The sequence below is a fragment of the Schistocerca serialis genome, unplaced genomic scaffold (assembly GCF_023864345.2).
Source record: "Schistocerca serialis cubense isolate TAMUIC-IGC-003099 unplaced genomic scaffold, iqSchSeri2.2 HiC_scaffold_1417, whole genome shotgun sequence".
Taxonomy (NCBI): Eukaryota; Metazoa; Arthropoda; class Insecta; order Orthoptera; family Acrididae; genus Schistocerca; species Schistocerca serialis.
In genome coordinates, this window is record NW_026047644.1 from 36,812,109 (window position 1) to 36,829,831 (window position 17,723).

Below are 17,723 nucleotides of genomic sequence, written 5' to 3' on the forward strand. Positions count from 1 at the left end.
TCTCGCTCTTTCCGTGCAAACAGAGACAAGAAAAATACAACATTTTTGTAGTGTATTTCATGCTGTTTAATTTTTTAATGGTACGCATTTCTGCTAGTGGTCTGTTCTCGTGTTGCTACAGAAAGGCTGACTACACTCCCTTCCTCACGCTCGCCCCTCCATCCTCCCCCCTGTCAGAATGTTTAGTACATTGCTCATTGCACTCCCTTCTGCCACTGCACAAAAATTTGAGATTACACGAATTATTTCCATATTCGACCGGCTTCATCGGCTATTTCGTTTTTATTACTATTATTTTAGACTTCATTGAACTACCCCCATTAAATTTACAAAGGTTTATAGAATTTGTCGGTCTTCTGCAATAACTGTTCAGTAATAATTCAACAAGGCGATTAATGACACAGTTGTTGTACAAAGTGTTAAAATTTGTTACACAAACGATGTTTTAGTCACCCGTGTGGTCAATATTTCTCCATTCTTTCGGATACTTTTTCTTCTTGTGAGATGAGTCTTGCCGTAGTTATCATGATCTCAGTTTGCAGTCTGCTTTGCCTGTCTTCCCGTATTTTTTTAATTCTAAAATTTGGAATTCTTGTATCTTCCTTAATTTATGTCAGCCATTTAATATTACTCTTACTGTTCCACAACTTTTCTATTACTTATATACAAATACTGTTCCCTGGTGTTCTCGTGAGATGTCCAGAAAATGATACGCGGTTCTTATTGATTGTGCTCGTTGTTGGCTCTATTTTTTTTATATGGTTTCATTTGGATCTATTCTCCAATGATTTTGTGTGTGGTGTATGTATAGTTTTGATTGCCCATTTACTTGCTATTGTTTGTGTGTTTACTAATTATTCTTTGTGTCCTCGGTCCATTTATGCTGTTAGCTCTGAATATTTTTCAGCTGCATATGTTATTTCTGGTTGTGAAAACTGTTTCATAGCGTTTTAGTTTAGCATATATAGACAGGTCTTTTATTGTTTTTTTAGAAGTGTATTTTTCTTTCTTCAGTTATTCTATTTTGTCATTTTCCGTTCTCATTTGTTTATTACGATTTCATCTAAATATTAAAATTTATCTACAGTTTTGCGTAAAAGGTGCGTATTGGACCCCTCCATCCATTTTTCTATATGGCACAGATGTATATATTAGTCTTTGCGTCTTGTCAATATGTTACCACAACCATATTTCCTACTTCCACATTACTTTGCTTTGCCATCTTAGAACGCAACCCAGACTAAGGACTGTGCTACAAATCCTTGTCACCATGGCCACGATTTCAGGGGAGGGAAGGTGTCCAATACGTAACTTTAGCCTAGTTTCGATTCCCTGTTATTATATTGTAATTTTATTTGCAATTCAGATACGTCCGCCTAACGTAGTTTTTCAAATGACGCTCAGACCAATTTCCTGTGCTGTTTCTCGTAGCGATTTAACTTGTATGGTATCTTGAGTATTGTTCGTTAGGTGAGCAAGAGCATTACCAAGTCCCAAGCAGCTTAGACTTGCTGAATTTGTTGCACATGCAATTCTTTTCTTTTGATTATCTTTGTACCATTCGCCCGTAACATACTCCAGTGCACATTTGAAGAGTAACAGCTGTCACTTAGTCTGAAGCCGGAATGGTTCAGAAATCACTCCTCTAAACTTCTGTCGATGTGGTATTGGTTAGAGTAAGTGCTGTTAGCGTCATTAAGCTGGTCACTTTTCGAAACGTCATGCGTTAGTTGAGGGATCAATTTTTATAAATAGTACTTACATACGGTAGCGATACATAATACATTCATCTTTTTATATTACATACTGCAGTCGAGGGCCTACAGCTTAGAATTCACTGAGTGCAGACGCCTGTTTACTAGGAAAGCTAACTCCCTGTGGAACATGTTTGTTTCACAGGTTTTTACAGTGTGTGGCAGCTTGTTGAACCATTCATACTCACTAATGTATAGCGTGTTGTTACATTTAATTTTCTCCTCTGCATGAACTTGCCATCCTTTACTTCTAGTGTCGTAATCATGAATATCACTGAACTTGCATGCTCTGTTTTTACTATTCACAAAGAACTACAGTAACTTAACACAGATATAAGGAATACATTGTTAAATATTTGGCAGACAACGATTTCCCACGAGGATTCTCCGGACCCTGGTATGTGCATTAACCTCTTTGCTCTTCTCTAAAATACCACCATTGTATTCAGCTGTAGGACTGCTACGCAGCCCCACGCTCAAATACCGTAATTAAGAAATGATTCTATGTTTCAGGTTTGAGCTGGAACTGCTTTTACCAATTCGCTTATCAGATGGAAGCTACTGCTAATTTTTCCGCATACAGAATAAATGTGGTTTACCTTACGAAGATTTTTGTTCAGATGGACTCAAAGAAATTAGTTACCTTTGTCTTCTTACGTAATATCACATACATTATTTCATCGTCATCAGAGCAAGTTATTTTAATGTTCGTAGCAGAGTTTGACTTCAGGATTCAGGCTTCAATGTAGAAAATACGTGATTGCTTCTCACTCCTTCAGTTTCAAGCGACTGTAATATTTCAGCTTTGCTGGTAAAGTAAAAGGGTGGTGTCATCAGCGTAGCTTACCAGATGTGAGTGGAAGAACTCTCACATTATTGTAGTAGTAGTAGGCAGCGACTGCATAGACTAGTCTTTGATGTTGTATGCCTTAAATTTGTTAATGAGCAGCCCACGACTGACTAAATTAGAGGCTTTGGAAAGATGTAATATTATACCTGTTCTCCTCATTCCTTCATCCAGGATGGTCTACAGGCTTTCCTAAAGCCATGTTGCATTTTTTTTTTTTGTATGAGCAGAAAGCCCAAGGTAGGGAACAATGATAATGGGCTGTAGTTTGAAGCCTTGTTGTAGGTTACTTGCCTCTTATGCACTGGTTTACCTGCTTACTTTTAGGCTACTAAGATGTTTTCCTTAATACAATTCGAGGTAAATTGGTGGTTCCTTCCATGCATTTTCTTCAGGGCTCGACATACCATCCGAGTATCTGTTTTTTAATGTTAAGAGTACCTTGCTTATTTATTTCTCCTTGACCTCGTCAAATTTGAACTTCACGGTTTTGAGTGATACGATGTGGTAATCTTGGTGGATGTCAATAGCCGGTATTGCATTTTCTGTTGGTGATATGAAATGCTTATCAAAACGGGTACATATTGCTTCTATGATACTGCCGTACTGTACTAGGCATAATAGTTTGCTGCCTCCAGATTCCCAATCAGTTTTCACAACGGTTCGCTTGCGTTAGTGGATTCCAGTATTTCGTTAATGTTGGCGTTGTTTCCCAAGGTTAGAAACTTCTGCTTTAAGCGTTTTGCACTGTTAAATTTTTAGTAGATATTAGGCAGTTTTATTGTTGTGTACAGGACATCTAGGTCTCGACTATTCTGTCCGTATTTAACAAGGTTGGCTGGAAGTCTGAATTTGTCATTCCTTCTACTCAGTGTGTGTCGGGTCTGTCGGCACTTCTTTAATTGGTATCACGAATCAGTATGTCAGAGGAATGGCGTAAAGCTCAGAAAATGTTAGTGTGTGAATTCCTAGGCTGACACACTAACTTACGCGAAGAACACACACACACCCGTACTCGAGGGAGAACTCGATCCTCCGGCGGGAGGGGCATCGCAATCAGTGACATAGCGTCTCAAACCGCGCGGCGGTGTAAAGCTCATCTCGTGTATCTTACCCTTCCGCGTGGTAGAGTGTATCCAATCCCTCATTAGCTATCTTAATGTTAGAGGGAGAGTCGATCTTACTGTTATTCAAAAGCTCGTTACATTTCAAAAGTTCTTGTTATTTTGTAGGAGCTGTTCTGTATTCTACCTGTTGAGTAATGGGAAGTCCACATTATTTAACAAGTGTTACCAGCAATCTTGATAATTATTGCGTAATGCATGCAGGTAGATCTAGATGCTGAGACCCTGGTGTTCAAGGAAGGCATATTGTAACGACTGTATAAAGTTAATAAAGCTGAGTTTCGTGATAGGTAATTTGCTGGAGCTGACATCAATGTTAGTCTCAAAGTACATTGTCATTGGAACCAGTCTGCTTAATTATGTCATCGAACCTGTAGATAAAATGGATTGCATCTGTACAACGTCTGTCTTGCCACAGCATCGGTGATTTCTTGCCAAAGCTACTGGTCCTTAAAAATTAGTAAAACCGTGGTTTCACGTCGGAACGACTGGTATTTGTCGCTGTGCCAGTCAAAATCACATTAAACTCCTTTAGCTCGCATTTCAAATAAAATTTCACATGACACTGTCAATGTCTGAAAATTAAATGACCCATTTCAGCGAATTTAAATGCATGAGTGTCGTGAGAGATATACAAAAGCTTAAACAAAAGAAAGGCTTATTACTACGTATGCCTGAACTTTTACGCAGAAAATCTCGTAAGTGAAGTGTTTATATAAGAGATATGCGAAACTAAAAGACAAAATACTTTAGTAAACTACGGATGGAGGTACGGACACATTGTAAAGAGAGGAATTCCCACGCGTCTTGGAATCGTATAATGCATGTGGCAGGAAGATTCGTAAAGTTGCGTGTTACTGGTAGGACGGTCTGTTTGAAGTGCGATCCAATGGATTTTAATGCGGTGTGTGGTGGAACAGCGGCAGACCCGTATAAGGGCTGGGCTGCAGTTAATCACTTCACACACGGATTTAACATCTGTGAAATTTGTAACTTCAGTTGACGGTGATATCACATTCAATTAATATTTTTACATATTCTTATGTGGACTGTGCTATATAGTGATCTATTTGCAGGTTGTGCCAGTCACCACCGCTTTCGTAGGAGAGTTAAAGATGCGGTTAGACCGAGCTTCCTTCACACAAATGTGTCCAAGATATGTGACCACAGTTTCTCGCCGTCATGGCGGTTCGTAGGTTTTAAATACATTTCTAGCTCATTTCTCTTCTTGAAGCTGCAGTAACTTCCGTCGTGTGACAACCAGGTAGCTAGAAAATGACTAATGTGGCAAAATTAGCTAATAGCGATTAATCGCGTTTCTTTCAAAACTAAAAATAGCGTACGCAGGACAACGACTTTCCTTAAGAAACTATAACATGTTTGGAAATAAATCAGAGGATAGCTTAAACTTTCAGCATATAGCATAACAATGCCGTAAAAATTTGTATTGCTCTCTATGGTACGCTGATAAGTCCATAATTGTTTTGCGTTAGTTTGCGGTTCTTTTATTGACTCTGCAGAAGGAAGGAAATGAAGCTCAGGAGGTAGTTGAAGAATTTTTGTTTTCTACAGGGCATTTCAGAGACAGCTACACAGTTCGCGAATTATCGCATTTCATGTTATTTAAACTACACTGAGAGCAGGCTTGGGATTGGTAGTAAACACGCTAACCCTCATTTTGCTTCCATTGTGAGACCGATGATGAACTGAATAATATGAGAAACCGAGAAAGTAGATAAACACAAGACGAAAATGAGAAACCGAGAAAGTAGATAAACAAAAGACGAAAATCGCAGGAGGATTTGGCCTTGTTTGTCTCCCGAAAGCCATTATTGCCAGAAAGCTTGCAGCTCTTGGCTGGCTGACAACACTGTTCACTTTTAATAGCAATGAAACAGTTCCTGAAAGCGCCCTCTCCCATCTTTTCGGGATGCTGCCGCGTTATTTAGTTTCCCTCGTTGCAGAGGAAAAACAAACTTTTCTGTATTACCTTCATCACGCTGGGGATTTGGCACGAGATCTCTGCTTATCGAATCGTCAGTCACGCATCCCCTTAGCCATACAAGAGGACTCGTTTCGAACCAGTAAGAAGTTATGAACTGCGCATGTAGTCAGGAGTGTTTAACCCAGACACAGCATCAAAGTGCAATGGCTTTCTGAATACCCTTAACCTGATAACTAAGATGCCAAAGCTGTTTTCACTAGAGCCGGCAGTTGAAAACGCGCTCTGGTACTGGTTGATGTCTAAAAGGGCCTGGCTATAGCAAGAAAGACGTAACTGCGGAAGTATCATCCCTGACTACAATTCATGGAACTGGAATACTCCTGAGGCGTTTGACAGGAGAATAGTTCAGTGGTGAAGCTCCTTAAACAAAGGACTGTTAGAAAAGACCCCTCTGCCAGATATTCACCCATTGCAACCAAAGTCAACGCAAATATATTCGTATTTTGAATCTGCCATTTCGAAAAGAACAGTTCTACGCCACCGTTTACATTTATAAAAAGCTCGCACTGTTTGTCGAGCTTGTTCTCTCACCGTGCTTTTCCGCGCAGCGCGCCGAGACGGAGGGGTAAATTCCAGCTTCTCTCGAAATCTGCCGCCGCAATGACAAGGGCACCGCGCCGGCTGCTCACCGACTTTCCAATTCGATAAACTTTCACGACAGCCGTATACTTCAGTTGTCGGTGTCACGCTTTCGTCGAACCTGTTGCACGACGATTGGGATTCACGGTCTCCAGTTTTATAGCGCTATACGATAAGCTCGTTCGTTCGAAAAATGCGTATTGGGCCTTAAGATGGCAAAATGAATTGCCGAAACTGGTTGTTCGAAAGTAAATAAAATAACGTAAAGTATACGGCTGTAGGTAACGTTTATTGAATTGTCTCCCGGCCGTAATGGACCGAGAGAGACATCACCGATTTCGTTCAGTTACGTGACGTATGTAGAACGTGCCCAGAAATTAAAGTGACGGAGACGGGAGGTCCAGATCACCGAACGTTCAGAAAAAACAGTATTCTTGGTGCGGGTCGGACGATGTATGTAGTACAGAACGGTAATCGTAGGGTCGCGGGGCTGGGTTCGTATGTGAAACAGTATTTTTCCTTTAAATTTTACGTTACTTGCACTGCAAATAAACCGAAGTGAAGGTCAATATATTGTATTTAATATCTTCATAAAAGGCGTGACAAGAGAAAGCAGTGTACCATGTGGCACTGCAAGCACGCTTCCAGGAAAGGATTGTAAGGCGTACACGAGAACTCGGTATAAAAAACTGAATACTTAACTACTGTACAGTTACTGATTCACACTTGCTGAGGTGATACTCGTCGTAAAAACGAGGTAGCACTAATTTTCTCAGTATCTTGCACACGTTACGAACGCCTCATTTTAACGCCACACAGTTTCTTTAAAGTTTCTACAGCGAAGCAGACTCGGTTTACATTCGTGAAAGGTTCTCTCACCGCACAGTTTGGCGCGTAACGTATCATTTCGCCAAATATTGGCGAGTATAGCTGGTGATGCGCAAAGATGCAACATTCTCGGAACGTGGTGTATTTTTGTCACGCGGTGAGGTAAGAGCAGTTTTGTAGCTTTTTGATCAAATTGTTTACCTTGCAATAAGAAAGACGTCAGAGTTGCAGTAGCAGGGTGCATCCTGTTTTTTTTTTCTAAACGCTTGACCATCTCGATCTCGCACTTCTGTGCTTTTCCTTTCAGGCCAAGCCCTGCATACACCATAAATGTAGACGAAATCTGTGGTGACGAGTAGGCGCCGTCTCTGTGGCCAGTCCTATGTGCTTTGTTGGAAAAGTAACAAACCACCGTTCTCGATGAGAAAGAACTCTCAGTAAGATTTAATTTTTTCAGGAAGTTCATGTAGTGCAACTGCGTTTTCAGAAATCTGTTATGCATGTTTAGCCGTAAATTTTTTGTATTTTGATCGTAGCTGAAAGAGTAATGAACACACATTACTCGACAGAGCGAATATAGAACAGTAACTTTCAAAAATGACGATGAGGAATTACCGGCGTTCGAATTCATTATAAATAAGGAGCTTTATTTCTTTTCCAGTCAAATGGCTTGCTTAGATGTTGACATTACTGCGTGCAGATACTCGGCTTTCAGATCGCCGCAGCTGCTTCTTTGATCATCCTACCGATTGTGCAAACAGGGGTACTGTAGCTAGCCGCACGAATCACGTGAAACGTGCTAATTGTTTAAATGTACTGCTTTCAGTACATTTAAATGGACGGTTCTTGTGAAGTGATTAAATATTGTAAGGTGAGGTTGTCCCAGCTTTCGCAGTGAAGCGGCAGGTAACCGTCATTGCTCGTCTCACTTTCGTCTCGTTACGAACTGAGTCTAAAAGAAACCGCACTCGCCGCTCGTCAGTCGGAGAAATGCCCCGGCTCGCTTCTCACCTTCAGCCTGTAGTTCCCTTACTAGCGTATGGGCTTGCGACCTGTCCCATTCATCCAGTTCCACTCACAACCTTTCACGTGTACTCTGATGAGAAATAGGAATTATCTATGTACTCGCTGGTATCATTTCTAATTCCGACTATCAATTACGCGTATACGTATTAAGTAAATTAATATTGGGCGCATATAAAATATCGTAGCGTCGTCGTTACTGTTTGATACTTGCCGTTTAAACCCAGTTATAAAGAGATTGTTGTAACATTTGCCGACTTCTGTAGTGCGAATGAGTACACAGTTGCGGACGCGTCACTGTCGTGATAGTTTGTATCGGGACCATCCCTGGGCAGCGTTCGGTGTTCAGAGGAAGCTTCCACGGCCCGTCCGTCCGAAACCGTGTTTCCGGTAAGAGTGCAGCAATGTGGATGCAACACGCGGCCTTTTTGCGGTATGGCTCGGCAACATTTCCGCGTGAGGGGGACGACGCAGGCGGTTCCCGAGGTGTTGCCGCCGTCAGCCGACGACGCCGGAGAACGCCCGCTGCGAGCCGGCTAGCCGGAGCGCTGTGTTTCGTGTCAGGCAGAAAAAATGGCGCGTGTTCGAGACAGACGCGATTTGTTGATGTTCCGGAATGTAGAAGGGGGCGCACGAGAGAGAGATGAACAAATTTCATAAATGTGGTAGGTGCATCTCCGGCCAGGTACACAGGTTGTATTGTACCTGAAGCTTTCCAGCTGACAGAGGACAGTCCTGGTGCTACAATTTTCTGCTTAACTGCAGCAGTGAACCGTAAATGTATGTAGCGTAGATTTTTTACATTTCTGAACTTTCCTGAAGCATCTTCACATGTTTCCTCCTTTATATACACCAGCTTGTCAACTGTTCTTTTATTCCGGGCGTTTTGTAATTGCTCTTAGTGTCCCAGAAATCTTTTAAATGAGTCGCATATATGAAGTCGTAGTTCTCTCGCTGTACTTTTGCTCTGCAAAAAATATCTACATAGAGATTTGATTGGCTTTTCAAACTAAACTAATAAATTGCACGAGCCCTTGCACGAGTGTGGCAAACGTTTCGTACCTACAGTTGACTAGCGGTGCATCAGAGTTCTGTATGAACCGCCTGTAGCCAAGTGCCGATGGATAACCAGTAGCCCGCTTGTGGACTGGCACACAGCCACGTGCCTCCGTGCTGGTGTCGCCAGTCCTCGCACCAGTTGCTTTTGCGACATACTCAAAAGCATCTGAACTTGGAACTGCCTTTCTATTCCTTAAGTGTACTACTTGCTCCGCAATTGCTTCGTCGTCAATGTAAAATGTGTCCTCAGTGAATGTTTTCTGGCAAATACAGTCTCCATTTAAATAAATGTGTATTAGCCTGTAGTCGGTGCGAATGACGTACAGAGAGAGAGAGAGAGAGAGAGAGAGAGAGAGAGAGAGAGAGAGAGAGAGAGAGATTTAGAGAGACCCAGCTCGTCGCTCACGGGTTTCACACACTGTGGTTAGGTTACTCTCGCATTGTGTGCCACCCTTATACCTGCATTACACCATAAATCTGCGGAAGATCTTTTGTAAAGGTCATGTTATACGGAACTGACTGAAATGAAAACCTTGAAAGTGCAATAAAATTGCTTTACGTTGGATTTGGCGTTTGCCGGGAGCTTTCCACCGTTCACAATGACCAGCAGACTAGTGGAGGTTTTGGGCCCATACAAGTGCATTGCAGAATGATAGCACGTTACCTGATCCCTGCATGTTCCTGCAGCAAGTGTATGATTTGAATAAAGCAGAAAGTACAAGAGCCGTAACTTTATTGTAATTTTTTTCTAATTTCTTGGCTTTTGGAACGTGCCCATACAGACAACAAAGTACAGGAAATGGTATTACAGTTTCGACACTTGGTGCTGGACATTATTTGAATTCGTGTCAGAGTACGATATAACATGGGATTAACAGAGGTAGGATTCGACATAAAACGAGATTTACAATCAAGACACGAAAACAAGTGAACAGGACGAAAATGACTAAACACATGGTGCTAGTATACTATAAAAATCCTACTGGCAACACAAGAAATGATAAATCGCCTGTGGTACGCATTTGAGATATTCTAAGGTCAGTTCCCATTAATGCCTATATATCTAAATTAACAGTAAAATTTTCTTTGTCTGTCCTCGAATTGTTTTAGAAGCTTCGGATAGAGAACTGAATGTTTGTACAGGTCTGTAAGTACAATCTACACAGAACAAAACAGTTCACAGGAACTGGAGTTGTGCATTACAGCTAAACGCATAGATACACCAGTATTCAGACAAGTACACATAGAAAGTACACAGTGACATGAATTTAGAGACTGAGTGTTCCATGTCCTGCAGAGTAGCACACGGGGATACCGTCAGTTAATTGAGCTTTCGTCTTCCTCTGGCATTCTAAGTACACAAAGCATTAATTAGCAGCTGGGAGCTGTATCTTCGTGTCGCCACTGCTGTCGAACTCGTGCGGTAGTTTATACGTTGCTACAGCGTTAGATGTTACCGAGGTTCGGAGGCTGCTTGGAAACACATGACAAAGACCCCGAAAATTACTTGAAAGGACGTTGATGTGACAAGTGCCCCGAGGACATTCTAGAATTATGTGGTTGGATGACGCTTATGTCCAGCCGATACAAGTGTTTCTTGAACTTCCAATGATTAAATTGCAGCCGTACTGTAATTGTTGTGAAGCTCATTGATATTTGTTTTCTATGATACCACGGAACTCTCGGAACTGTCGCATGAACTAACGAGTAGTGGTCGCCTTTGATTTTAGATGTCTGCGACCATTCGTCTTACCAGTCCGAAGAAAACCGTTTCGTGAGCATGGGTATCATATCTTTGTGAGGGAGCTTTTCATATGTGTACTAGCTCCACTAGCTCCATGTGGAGATATTTGCTTTACACGGGCATCTACTTCTTTAATTTCAGGTCCAAATAGTCGCAGGAGGAATAGCTAGCAGAGAAATATTCACCGCAACCTTAACGGCGGTTCGTTAGTTTCAACCAGTAATACGTTGGTCGTGGTTGACATGGACGCCCCATTAACTGTACGCAAGGCTTTATACTCGACAGTGTCTAGTCTTCGAAGCGCGCTGCCTGCTGCTGATCCGTGGCACAGGTGTCGAATCAAACCGTGTCCTCAGTAGGGACCGGTACAAAGACGTTGCTCTCCACCGATCACAGCCCCACCGTAGTCCAGTCGTAGGCGTTTTCTCCTCTGGTAACTACGTGTCAGTTACGAAGAGCCCATATAAGCTTATCATCAATCGTCCCAAGATATTTAGTTGCTTTCGCAACTGGAAAAGTGTGTCGTCGCAGTTGCACCGTTACGGGGAGTGGAATCCTGTGATGAGTAGAGATCGAAAGAGAGGACTTGCTATCAGATTCCGAGGCCACTTCCTGCACTTCACTCGTGTACACGTACGATCGCGGCGTGCATTTTCGGATGACAGGACTGAAGAGTACAGGCCTCGAAATATATGCATACGTCACCTGCGTACAGTAATACTGTAAGACACTGGCAAGAGGGGTCGTGAAGGTCTGCGGTATAGAGACAGTAAAAGGGGAGCCTTCTGCTAGTTTTGTGGGTACCAGTGTAGTTCTGTGTTGCAAAATGATTCCCTTCCTATTGCTCAGAAAGCACACATTCTGCATGAGTGGTTTTGGAATCTGGAGTTCCTACAGTTTTTTCTCAAAGGGTTGACAAGAAGACGTTGTCGTATGCTCTAATGAAACCTCTGAACGCAATATCATATAATCAGCCAGAGAGAAATTTAGCTGTATGTCAAGAACAGTAAAAGAGTTTCGGTTGTCCCCTTTCCTTTTCGAAATCAAAGTTGATTTCCGGTAATAGCTTGTTTTCACACCGCCATTCTAAGCGCCGTATTAATCTTTTCCATTACCTTCGTCGAACACAGTATGATGATGAAAGGCAGATGACTCGTTTTTATCAGATCTTTTTCCCGACTTGTGGATGGGGACACGTTACATGTTTTCAGTAAGGGGATTTTAATCTTTTGCGTCCGAAAACTAGCTGTCGTACACAGGAACGATTCTTAAAGTCGGATGTCTGTTGTCTGACAGGTTTCAATGTTCTGTGTTACATTCCAGATCCAGGTTAATGCAGATTCTTCGCCGGATGGAGTGCAGAAATTGTCTCGATTTTCGGTTTTTGTACATGAATATTTGTGCTACAGCTTGTGCTTTCTTAAGGACAAGAAGCTTTTATCATTAGAGATATTTTTGTATTTTCTTAATGCCTCTTTGTGCGATTCAGAATCTGACGCAGTCCTTAAGGAACGCAGTCGGGGTGACGGGTGACTAGTTGCCGGCGTATGTAGTTTTCCAGGTGTCCAGACTACCCCTGCTTCATCGATAAGCGACGCAAAGACCTCATAGTATCTTTCACGATTCCCAGTAAAAGTGATAGATCCCACGTTTTCTTCCAGTAGTACTTCGAGTAAGTTCCAATTGACTTTGTGTGTTCAATTTCCGGGTGATTGCGAGGTTGACAGTCTCCGTAGATTGTGCGTTTATCATAATTTGAATAGGCAATGGATCCGGACCTGTCGTCGTGGTAAACAGTGCAGTTGATGCTGTGCTAAAGGCCACTGCCGTCAGAACTTCATTTGGTCGGACTGTTCGTTTGGGTGAGCCGTCATTTAGTACGGCAGGGTTTTCCCAGTCAAGTACATCCACTAGCATTTTTCCCCGCTGCGTTGGCATTTCTGCAGCGCCACAGTACACGGTGGCCGTTCCAGCCACCTGGGAGCCAGTGATCGTTGTTAACTGCTGTCTGGAGAGCCTTTCATTAGGTGCTTCGAGTACAGAGATCAAATTCAGAGGGAGGTAGTTGGTCGGCAGAGGGATACCCACCGCTTGCAGTGGGTCATGCCTAGTTCCCGGATTGAGAACGCAAAAGTGGCTGTCTTGTTTTTCGAACCACGCTGCACCGCGTCATCTGTCTTCTCTAATGACAAGTAGCCCTGGAGTGCGAACTATTCGTTCGGTTTTAACCGTGTTTCGGTGATGAAACAAATGTCTACTTGAGTTTCGAGCACAAAATGTCGAAGGCTGTTTGTTTGCCTTGAGCGATCTTGCGAGACGAAATTTACATAAACATCTCTTGTACATTTTGAAGTACACAGGCAAGCCGGTGCATAAGAACCATTCTGTCAATGAAGACCAAAACATATTGATTATTAGAAATTATTCGTGTAGCTGCAGATTTTTGTTCAGTGATAGCACGTTGTAAAAGATCATCGCTTACGCGCAGTGTATTGTTGTATATGATAGTGGTTTGATCGGTCTGGCAAAGAAAACAAAATGTTTTTTTCGTAAACAGTTCACCTTACTTCTCAACATTGTTTCCTGTGAGAGATGTGCACTTGGTCCAGCGATCCTCCAACTTATTGATCTCAGCGGAAAGATACATCCTGTCAAACTGTTCAAAATACTCGTCGACTGCAACTGTCACTTCATTTGATTAAAATTTCTTCAGAGCAAGCCAGAGTTTGAAGTTTGGAAACAGGAAGAAGTCAGTTGGGCTTCGAACTGGATTTAGTCGCCAGACTTTGCCCCAATTCGTGCACTTCCAGCATATTTAGCACCGGTACTTGGGAATGGTGCACTGGCCTGGTGAAACAACGCGTTTTGCCTGCCAACCTTGATCTTTATTCAGCCAACAGAAGTTTCAAACGATCCAGCAATGAACCGTAACAGGGTCCAGCCTTGATTCTTTCACGAAGTAACCTATGAAGATTATTCCTTGGGATTCACAAAAAACACCGGCTAACACCTTAGCCTATTTCCAACGTTTCCACTCTGGAGTATAATGATCTGATCGTTTCATGTTTGATCAATAGTCACAAATCTGCGTAAAAAGCCTCGCGGATTTTGATAAGATATCGCCAGACATTATGTTGAAATATTGTGCCGGATGTGCTTTTGTTCAAAAGTGAGCAAATCGACCCACCCATCTCTTACAGTTTCTTTGCAGTCAACTCGCAGTGCAGAATACTACGCACTCGCTCAGTTCAGATATCTATCAGTCAGCAATTCTTATTCGACAGCCTTGCATTACCGTAGAGTGGATATTTGTCGGGGGTTTACTCTGTGGTGACAGTTTGATGATGGAGCGCACGACGTCTACGGTGTTTGTCTGACCGCGTTTAAATTCATTAATCCAAAAGTAAGCCGTTTTAAATTGCAGTGCAGAATCTGTTTTGATTTTTGGGGCAGTCAACCCTTCAAATAAAAATGTTTGGTAACAACACGAAACTGATTTCTCTGTTTTCAATTGTAGTCGATACACTAACTCAGGTGGATCTCAACAATAAACCGTAGACTATACATTCTTGAAATTTTTTGTACGGTTCTTGGAATAATAAAGCGTATCAACAGTGAATACGCAACTAAAATTTTCCCTTTATTCTGTTCGCTAAATCGCAATTTTTGTTGTTCGTTTGCTTCGAGGGTTTATATGTGTTCAGATGACGTCATCTGCCTGTAATACAAAATCAGGGGACCGCCCCTAGTCATTCGATTCCTCCCAAATTTATGGTATATACGGTGCTCAATCAATGAAACACAGGAGGAGGCACTCCCTATGGCCAAGTGTTCAGAAGAAATTGCATTTTTAGCCCAGGTCGGCCGATGCATCAGCCGTCTGTTAACGTACGTTTCATGTAACGATTGGCACAGCGGAAGGTAATCAGAGTCGCAGGGTCGAGTCTTCATATGAAAAGTTACTGGCACTGCAAAACAACCGGAATAATGCACAATATATCTTGTTTATTAATATTATCGTGGAAGGCATGAAAAGGATACAAAGGAAAATTTGGCACTGCAAATTACTTTCCAAGAAAGAATCGTAGTTAGTCTACAGGACTTAGTACTCCATTAGTTTAATTTTGGCATTTAACAGCGCTCAGCAAATGCACACGCTCACTGTGTTCCCAGTGAGCTAAAATCGGTCAATCCAGAGTGAAAAAGAAATCGTAGACCGAGGAGGCTACATCAAAATATGTTTCATTCAACATCACGGGCTCTTATGACCTCAGTTGTTTCTGCGCCCTCAAACAAATCCTAAAACAAAATTCCCCATCACGAACTATCTTCATCAAAATTGGGCGAAATAATTATTAACACTTTGTTGGCAAACTGTGCGATGAATGTAAAAGTTCGTGTGTCTATAGAAACTTTTAGGCAACCATGTAGCCCAATTTGTAAAAAATGTGGCGTGTATGACGCGTAGAAGATACCGAGACAATTACTGCATCCCTCTTTTCACGTTGAATATCACCAGAACACGTGTAAATAAACTGTAAAATGATAAAAGTATCTAATTGCATATACCTTCCTGGAAGTTTATTTCCAATTCCTAATTTTCCTTTGCCCTTGCTTTTCCTGCCTTGATCAAAATATCAATACTCGTAAATATGATGCAGTGAGCATTATTTCGGCCTATCTGCAAAATAAAAAAATGATGCTGCATAGGGATTCGACACAACGTCCGAAAGGCCGTTCTGTATTACATCTGCTGCCTCGTAACCGAGCTAACGTAAATGTTTAATTTACCCAAACCAGCGGCAAATGGCTTTCTTTTTTCTAAGCACATGGCCATATTTATTCTCATGTTCAGAGAGTTGTGCTAATGTATCTTCTACCTTCGAAGAATTAGCCCCCTATATGAGGTGTGATAAAAAATAACGAATTTTTTTAATTTCGCTGGCTGTAGACATACGGTTTTCAAACTCTGTTGTCTTGTTGTTACACATGATCCTGATGTATGTCACTATTCTGAATGTTTAGTTTGATGACAATCGAAGAGATTACACGTCTTTTGGAGTGCTGGGCGAATTTTTGCTTTTGAAGATGTATCACAGAATTTGCATTAAATTTTGCTTGAAAACAGGAATAAAGTGCAGCACCGCATTCGAAATATTGACTGCGAGTCTCCCATGAGTAAGACAGGAGTTCACGAGTGGGATAAGTGTTACAAAGAGCGTCGAGAAGACAATTAAGACGAAGACAGTGTTGGACTACCTAGCACATAAATTAGACATGTGGAAGAAGTAAAGAAAATGGTTCTGGAAAACAGTCGAATTACGATCAGAGAGGTTTCTAACGACGTCGGCATATCCTTCGGCTCATGCCATTTTTTTTTTTTTTTTTTTTTTTTTTTTTTTTCGGGAGTTTTAGGCATGAAACGTCTAGCAGCAAAGTTTTTCCAAAATTGAACTTCGGCCAAAAGCAACGTCGCTTTGACATCGCCCAGGAGTTGGTGAAAGAAGTCGACGATACAAAACTTCTTTAGAAGGTTTAACAGGTGACGAAAAAATGGGTAAAGGAGCCAGACCGTCCCAATGCAAACAGCCTGAAGAGCAAACATCGAAAAAAAATTCAATCACGATCACATGTGCGGGTTCCTTTCACTGATCTATTCGATTACAATGCGTCGTATGGTCAATAAGGAATACGTGATTTTTTGGCAAAAAAATCGATAGTTTCCTCAAGAAGCGTTTTCGCTTGGCGTGGCCCCATGAGACTTCTATTTCCGGGGCGGAAGAGAACCATAAAACGACGTTTTGCCACCACTGATCAGATAAAATCGGAGGTGACCGGTGTAAGGAAAAGGGAGTTGGAGATGTGCTTCCAAGATTGGAAGAAGGGCTGGCGCATATGTGTTCTGAAGGGGTGTGCTCTGAAGGGCACAAGGTTGAGTTGATCAAAAAATAAACATTCTTTAAGGAAACCAAAAATTACCATTACTTTTTGACCACACGTCGTAGAAGCGAATGGTACCATGTTTCGCACCTGCTTATGTCGGTCTTCCCTTGTTCACGATTCGTAGGAAATTGAGTGAATTATAGAAGAGACTTACAGTTATTCACTTTTCAATTATAACGTAATATTTTCAATTCGGTTGGTGGCCCCACTGTAGAACAGTAGCACCGACTGCACAACATATCACGATGTCCACACACACACACACACACACACACACACACACACACACACACACACAGAGACAGAGAGAGTGAGAGAGGTGCTCATTCTTGGGAAAAATGAGATAGGAAAAACTACAGTGGAAAGATGAGGAAACTAATTTCAGTTCACGTCAAAAAGGGGAAAAAACAGGAAGCTGATTTCCTTTCCTATATGCTTTATGATGAAATTACTGAGTCTATAATAGTCTCCTGTTTTGGAATTGTTTGTTTATTGATTTGCAGATGTCATTTACGGTGATAGGGGTCCAAGTAAATTTCTCACTAATGTGTTTTGTATGGATGAGTAGTGCTTTTGCATCTATGGTAGAATTATTGAGTGGAGTTTTAGTGGCACAATTAACAAAATAATGATTGAGTGTATCACAGTCTATTGGGATGTTTTCTTTATTGATGTTACTAATTTCCTGTTCTATGACATTCCAGGCTGCTTTGCATTTATATTTGAACTTCGAAATGTATTCATCATTTGCATTTCACTTAGCCCCTTTTATTTCTGATTTGTAAGTTTTCTCATATTTGTCATTTGTCTTGTCTCG

At 41.7% G+C, this 17,723-nt stretch overlaps 1 protein-coding gene across 1 annotated transcript in view; it reads right to left on the minus strand.

Moving 5' to 3' along the window:
- The window catches only part of LOC126442989 (uncharacterized), a 76,360-nt gene that overhangs the window by 22,409 nt on the left and 36,228 nt on the right, over positions 1-17,723 (minus strand). The gene's annotated exons all lie outside the window — the stretch shown is intronic.